The sequence below is a fragment of the Megascapheus bottae genome, chromosome 5 (assembly GCF_031878675.1).
Source record: "Megascapheus bottae isolate mThoBot1 chromosome 5, mThoBot2.hap1, whole genome shotgun sequence".
Classification (NCBI taxonomy): domain Eukaryota; kingdom Metazoa; phylum Chordata; class Mammalia; order Rodentia; family Geomyidae; genus Megascapheus; species Megascapheus bottae.
The window spans coordinates 20,693,407-20,701,433 of record NC_143513.1 but is presented as its reverse complement, the minus strand read 5'-3'; the positions used below and the strand labels follow the sequence as shown (position 1 = coordinate 20,701,433).

Below are 8,027 nucleotides of genomic sequence, written 5' to 3'. Positions count from 1 at the left end.
AGCTCCAGAGATGTACTGAGTCTGCGAGAGATAGATGGATTCAATATAAATGACATGGCCATCATATAGGCTCAACTGTGAGAGCAAAAGGGGATGTGGACTGGGAGTGGCTCATGAGACTTAAGGTCTAAGTGATGGAGTCCTTTGAGGTCATAATAAATCCCATGAAGTAGAGTAGCTTAAGTAACTTTCAAGGAAGTGTAAGAGGGAGCTGGGGAATCCACAAACTAATATTTATCTTTCTTGGGACAGCTTAAGAAACTTTCAAGGAAGTGTAAGAGGGAGCTGGGGAATCCATAAGCTAATATGTATCCTTTTTGGGACAGCAGGTGTATTAAAGTAGGTGGCAGAGATTATAAACTTGATGGCAAGTAGGTCTTTAGAGAAATGTACTGAATCTGAAGTCTCTCCTAGAGCATAATCTTCAGCCAGTTGGTTTTGTGTGCTATAACCTCCTACCATAATATTCCTATCCTTTCCTCTCCTCTCCTCTCCTCTCTTTTTCTCTCTTGCTTGTCCTTAAACTCAGGGCTTGGGTGCGGTCCCTGAATGTTTTTTTATTCAAGGCTCTACCACCTGAGCCACAGGTCAACTTGCAGCTTTTTCTGTGATTAATTGGAGATAAAAGCCTCATGGACTTTCATGACTAGGCTGGCTTCACATTTCTGTTCTCAGAGCTCAGCCTCCTGAGTAGCTAGGATTACAGATGAGAGTCATGGGTACAGAGTCTACCATCTGAATTTTACTTCAGATATGGTAATATTCTATATCCATTCCATTATTTATGCTGGAATGCTCCTGTGGGCAAGTGCAGAATAAGTCTACTTTAGTTTCACTGGCTGTCACAGCCCTGTCTGCCACAGGGACCACAAAACTATATCAAGTTAAAAGTTCTGGTGATGCTAGGGTTGGAAAAATACAGTCTAGTGGCCAATGGTGTTGAAAATGCAAGGTTCCCTTGGAGTCTGTGGCTGTCCCAGGGCAGTCAGCATCTCTGAGTTTGCTCACCATGTAAGGTCCCTGCAACCCCAAAGGGGACATAGTTTGTTCAAAGTCACCCTGGAGGATCATGGATCAGATCCAAAATTTCTTTTCATCAGGCAGAACTCCTTCAGACTTGGCAGGTCTGTTGTAAGCAGTCCCGTGATTACAAGCACTGCACTTCGCTTTTGTCTTTAAATAGTCCACTGGCAACCAGGATTGGAAGTCCCTTTGTGGAACGAATGAGTTCAGGCCTTTGTGAGAAGTTCAGACTGCAGTTTGAAGAGATTTAGATGGTTTCTGCCAAACAGAATCCTTAGAGCTAGGAGTGTGAGAATGATGCATGATGGTGAGGATATGAAGTAGAGACTAAAATAGATCTGCTCTCTTCCTTTGCTTTTCAACTGGCAATACTACTCCATATTCTTCCCCACCCCCAGAAAATGCTGCTAAATCCAAAATCTTTTTTTTTCCTTGGAACAATTAGATTAGATGTTCAAGAAGCAAGCTCACCCATGTGCAGGCTGAAAACTCTTCATGATTCAATGTGCCAGGATGCTGGGCCAGGGAAGAAGAGTGGTTTCGGATTAATAGCATTCTAAATTTATCATGCATTTTCTTAGTCCCTTTTCCTTGAACGTAATTTTGAGATGACAGGAATCCAATATAGCGGATGCATTTCTTTTTTGTTGTTGTTGCATACAGCTTGTCACTTTGCTGCATGTAAAAAATTGTAGGCTCCTTTTACTAATAATTGAACATAAAATCATTGATAGCCATGATAAACAGCACAGGCAGAATAAAAGGCCTTAGCAATTTAAGATCTCAGAATTGAAAGAGACTTTGGAAATAATCTGGACCAATGAACTTCTTCCCCAGCCTCCCCCAACCCATCACTCCCTAGTGCTCTTCAGATCAGTGGCCCTCAAACTTTATACACGTAATTACCTGGGAAGCTTTTAAAGACCTGTGTGTGGATTCTACTCTGAATCCTTTAAGCAAAAACTTCTGGGAATTGGACCAAGATGTTGGCATTGTTGAAAACTCAGAGGATTATAGGTTATAGCCAAGTGTTGACCAGTAGTCTAGCTTCTGTGTAGCTGTGACCTGGCTGAAGAGTCCGTGCTTTCTGGAGTCCTCTTTATCAGAATGAATAGGGCCACAAGCCTCTAGAGGCCACAGGGAACCAAGGGGCTCTTCCCTGGATAGCCTTTTGAACATTCAAAGAAAGCAAATAATTTACATCAAACGAAGATATTTTAGCTATTACTTTTTCCTAGTGTGACCAAAAATGCCAATGGAAAGGAAACTCTTGGATCTGCTATTTGATAATGTGGGTTTTGATCCATAATAGACCTTTATCCTGTTCCAGTTTTCATTATTTTGGCTCCTTGATGAAATAATTGGATCCAGCTGTAAAGCAAAAGGTCAGATTTTGTTTGAACTTAAAGTCAGAATATTTCTAAAGAGCCAATGTGGCCTTTCAGATGGCATTCCCCCCCTTTCCATCAGCCATTGGGCTCCAGGCACCCTAGGCTCTACTTACCAATGTGTTTGCCTTTGCTATTCCTCTTGCCTCTACTCTCCCACTCTCTGCAGCTGCACATGAAGGTCAGTCAGATTTTAGAAGACAGGGAGGTTTCCATGTCATATCCCGATACATGGACTCTGTTGCTGGGTCCTAGACATCTGATCTAGTGATCTGGACTTGTGTCTTTTACATTTGAGCCCTTGGCTGCCTTACATTGCAGGGACAATGTTGGAGCAGCCTATTAACTTATTTGATCCTCAGCTTCTTCATCCATACCATAAGTCACTATTGTGCACCTGACACAACATCTGGAGTATAGTAGTGCCTAACAAAATTGAGCTTTTATTACATGACTGTAGCCTCAGTCACCCATTACTCCCATGCTGACTTGGTCCACAGGCCAGTCACCCTCCTCTGCTAATTTAGCCCCACTGAGGGCTGCCAAGCAACATTGTTGGCCACAGTTCATATACTCTCTTCCCAGCGCATCTGTCTAGTGCTTACTTTAGACTTTCAAGTCCACTTTTTGCTGGTCAGTACCTCACTTGGGCTCACAGTACCTCCCAAAACACTGCGGGGGAAATAATATTCACTCTTGCCTCAGTGGTTCACACAGGGTGGGAGGAAGAATCAGCGGTAAACATCTTGCTTATGCTAAGAATTTTTCTTCTCTGCTTTTATCTTACTTGTGGAAGGGGTCATACGACACTTAACTTGGAACTGTGATTTGCCCTTCTTTTAAAACAGGCCAGGACAATCAAGTTTTTAGTAGACACTGGAGAATTGACTCTTGTTTCCATTTTCACTTATCAAACATTAACTTTTTGACAAGGTTTCTTGAACCCTCAAACTAAAACTAGCTAGTGCTTCTTCGTCTTATCAGTACTGCCAGCAAAACTCTGGGAACGCGGTCTGTTAGGTCTTGTCTTTGCCAGCCAAGATTTAAAGGGTGCAACAGATGGAAGATTTTTGAACCACAGAACAGTGCTTCCAGTATGTGTCAGTGGGCAGCAAAATGCTTCCTTGCAGGAGGCCGTGCTCTCTCTGTTGGGTAAATGGATGGCCTTCCAGGGAGGCTGCAGAGAAGAGTGAGGTTTTTTTTTTTTTTTTTTAAATGTCTGTAGGCAGCTGTGAGGCAGATCCTTCAATCCAGTACACATTTCTGGCTGTTTAAAAACAAGTTTAAATTGGGTCCTCTAACTGTTCAACCAGGTCCCTTGAAGTCTGTACAGGAGCCATTCACCAGTGAAGGAGCGTAGGTTGACATAGTTCATATTTAAGTCCTCCAGTTGAGTTTGTTCAGGCTGACTTCAAAGGAAGCTGGGGGAAAAAAATAAAAGAATGAAAGGAAAAAAGAAATCAAAGTGCCACCAACAGAGATGAGAAAACAATATTTGGCTCCAAGAATTTAGAATCAGTATAAATAACAATACCCTATACTGTTTTTACTTCAAATTATAGTCCTTTGATTTTTTTCCACTTAGATTTTCATTTTCAAGACTCTCAGTGGGAAAATCTTTCTTGGTTGTGAGAGTATGCTTGCCTGCAGACATGTAACACATTGCTACATAGAGAGCTTCCCTGCGGTGAATCCTGGCTAAGTTACTCAGAGAATGTCAAGTCCATATTCCCTTTCTGAAAGGTAGAGTACATTTTCCCTGAGATGAGTCTTTATTGTTTCCTATAGTGATAATAGGTTTTTGCCTCGGGTGCGCTGCTGGCTGGGAAATAGTTCAGCGCTATTGGAATAAGAAGTAGTTTTGTAATAATAATTTGCTCACACTACCCTAGAACCCATGATGCTAACCACCTGAAGATAAATAACAGAGACAGATGCTTCCAATTACTTTTTATGTTATATTTTTATTATCTTTAAGTAGTTGTACAAAAGAGTTACCATTCAACAAATTAGTTTTGAATGCAAAGTATCTTGATTGATGTCATTCACCACTTTTATCATTCTCTCCCAACTTAAGCTCTCCCTTCAATTTCCTAGTTTCATAGATAGGCATTCAATATTATGATTGTATATCCCCTCTTCCTGTCTTCATTTGTTTATCTCTCTCCTCTTGACCCCCATCTTTCAAGTACCACTTTCTGGTATTCATTTTGTTAGACTGTGAATTCATTTTTCTAAGGAATTACACCATTTGAATTCTACTCTGAAAATACCATGTGTTGGTTAATGCTATTTATGTTCACTTGCATATAACCCCCCATGCATTCATTACTTAAGTGTGTGTGTGTGTGTTTGTGTGTGTGTGTGTGTGTGTGTGTGTGTGTGTGTAGTTCTAGGGCTTGAACTCAGAGCCAGGGTTCTTTCTCTCTGCTTTTTTTTCCCCTCAAGGCTGGCATTCTATTACTTGAGCCACAGCTCCACTTCTAGCTTTTTACTGGTTAACTAGAATAAGAATCTCACATACTTTCTTACCTGGGGTTGGCTTCAAACCAGGATCCTCAAATCTCAGCCTTGTACGTAACTAGGATTTCAGGTATGAGCCACTATTGCTTGGCTTCTTACAAATATTTTAATGCTCCCCTTGCCAAGACATTATATTATATCATTTCCTTTCACTTGATTCATCGATTCATGTATTCATACAACAAGCGTTAATTCATTTACTATTAACACACACTTGAAAATAGGAACAGCACATTTACTATGTCTAAGACTTATGTACTGAGTCTCCTTTGTCCTTGAGTTATATGGTTATGGGATAAAACAAAATCAATATTTGTTCTATTCATCCTGCATAAATATTTTCCCAGACAAGTGACTATTTACCATACTGAGTCAACAGAGACTGCGGGAATTTAAGAAGGTTGTCTGGAATGTACTCTTCCCCCATGGGTCTGGTAACACAGCCAAAGAGTAGTGAACAGACATTGACTGTGTGCCTGCCTGAGTCACAATGCCAGCATTTACATACATTATAGCATTTGGTCCACATCAATACCCTAGGCGATAGCTGTTCTTGTTCACTTCACTGTATAGATAAAAAAACTGAAATTCCGGGCCGGGAGTTTGGCTTAGTGGTTAAAGTGCTTGCCTAGCATGCATGAAGACCCAGGTTCGATTCCTCGGTACCACATACATAGAAAAAAGCCAGAAATGGTGCTGAGGCTCAAGTGGTAGAGCTCTAGTCTTGAGAAAGTCCAAGGACAGTGCTCAGACTCTGAGCTCAAGCCCAAGACTGGCAAAAAAAAAAAAAAAAAAAACAAATTCTGAAAGATGGAGTCATTCTTAAAGGGTTCTGCTTTCTCACTTTTCAATTGACATAGCATTTTCCTGATTTTCTGCCCTCTTTCTGCTTCCCAGTCTCTTCCTCCCCTTCACTTCCCTTTTATCTGTGGCTTGGTTTTAGACAGTATTTCCGTTTACTGTAGAGCTTCTTATATCCCCAAAGCTCATGGCTCTTCCATGCTATATCCAAATTCTCCCATTATCATCAGCTTTATATATCCAACTGCCCACTTGAGTATCTGCAAGTTAATACATCATCCACCCTGGAGCCATGATTGCTTTTTCCTGTCCTAATCTATTTTTCTTTGCATTTGAATCTTTTAAGCAAATGGCTGCAATATTTACCTGATAGTTCATAAGAAAACAACTAGAACTCACTCGTTTATCACTTCCCAATTTATTTTTTTAAAAGTACTAGAAAAATGTATATCTCTCCATTTCTTCCTTTGCTTAAACTAATTCATAAGATCCCTGGCTATTAGTAATACCCCGTGTGGCTTCCCCTTATTCCTTTCTAGAATGTGGATTTGATGGTAGGGCTCACAGAACTGCTTTTGAAGATGAGGAAAAAAGATGCCAAAACAGACATTTGCCCTAATGTATCAGGTCTAAAAATCACACCCTCAGACATCACACATTGAGTGAAAAAATAACTCATCTTTAAACCAAATTAGTCAAATTTTCTTCTAAGTAATACATCGTCTCCTTCTGTAGCAGCCAGAGGTTTTTCTTTAAAAAAGAAAAAAAAAGAAATGTTTGTTTAGTAACTAAATATTTACTGAGCTCATATTATATGTGATGTTGATCTACTTTCTATCAGAGACAAAATACCTGACAAAACAACTTCAGAGAGGAAAAGTATATTTTGGTCCATGGATTCAGAGATTCCAGTAGATCGCCAATTTCGCCACTGCTTTTGGACCTGTGGCATGGAAATACCATGGCAGAAGGGCCTGATATGGAGGAAAGCTTCTCAACTTGTGGTAGCTAGGAAGTAGAGAATGCCAGAGACAAAATACACTCTTTAAAGACATTTCCTCCAACAAGGCCCGCCTCTTAATAGCCCATTTGGTATGAACTTGTCAGTGGATTAATCCACTGATAGGGTTAGCATGCTCACAATCCAGTCAACTCTTCATAGGTTTCCCAGCTGGAGACCAAGCCTTCAGCACAGGAGTCTATAGATTCTTGGGCATGAGAAGACCTTCCAGTGTGATATGGGGAAAGCAAATTGGGGTACATTAATAAAAAAACAAAGACCCTTACTCTTGTGGAGGGAAAAATATGACCAACATAATAAATGAGAAAACATTACAAGAGTAGGAAAAATAAAAGAAGGGTAAAATGGGTTAGAGGTAAGGGATGGAATATGAGCTAGTGTGGCCAGGAGAGCCATTGCTGAGAAGGTAACATCTAGGGAGAGATAGAGATAGTAGAGATAGTAAGAAGAGCTTGCATTCCAGATATGCTTTGAAAACAAAATCAAAGACTATGATACCTGTGGCTCACCATGCTTATAATCCTATCTACTCAGGAGATCTGCAGGATCTAGGTTCAAGGCCAGTACTGGAAGAAAAGTTCAGAAGATTCATTTTCAAAAAATCCCAGCAAAACTGTGCATTGGCAGCTCATGCTTGGAATCCTATTTACTCAGGAGGTTGGGACCTGAGAATCACATCAGAAAAGCCAGCTTGGTCAGGAAAGTCATGATACTCTTATCTCCAATTAACACCAGAAAACTGAAGTGATTCTGTGGCTCAAAGTGGTAGAGTGCTAGCTAGTTAATTACCAATAATTTGACAGTAAGATGGAAGAAGAGTCAAACCCAACTTCCAGATTTTGGCTCGAACAACCAGAAGATTAGAGTTGCTGTTAGCTCAGATGGGAATGGCTGAATGCAAAAAAGATGTATGGTTTATGATACACATGCCAGTTTTAGATATGTTGAGCTGTTGCATGAGCATGGTCTATCTGATGCTAGTGAAAGACACAAGATTATAGGAGATCACTAACAGAGTGAATGTTGGTAGAGAAACAATAGAACCAGGTCCTAGAACTAATGCATTAAGACATGAAGAAGTGAGACTTGAAGACAAGTCAGATAAACTGAGAAGAAGCAGCCTGTGAAGCTGACAGGAAATCAAAATGGAGGTGGCTTAGAAGCCAAATGATAAAATCATATTGAGGAGAGGAGAAGCGCTGCTCTGTCAAGTAAGACAAGGCTAAAAATGAATCATTGGATTTAACAACTTCAAGGTTCTGATGACTTGA

General features: G+C 40.4%; 1 long non-coding RNA gene across 1 annotated transcript in view; it reads right to left on the bottom strand.

Annotated features, from left to right (window-relative positions):
* Window positions 1–3,368: 3,368 nt before the first annotated feature.
* The window catches only part of LOC150063085 (uncharacterized), an 8,063-nt gene continuing 3,404 nt past the window's right edge, over window positions 3,369–8,027 (bottom strand). The window contains exon 3 of the long non-coding RNA XR_016535392.1: window positions 3,369–3,832. This is a non-coding gene — a long non-coding RNA (uncharacterized LOC150063085). The remainder of the gene's footprint in view (window positions 3,833–8,027) is intronic.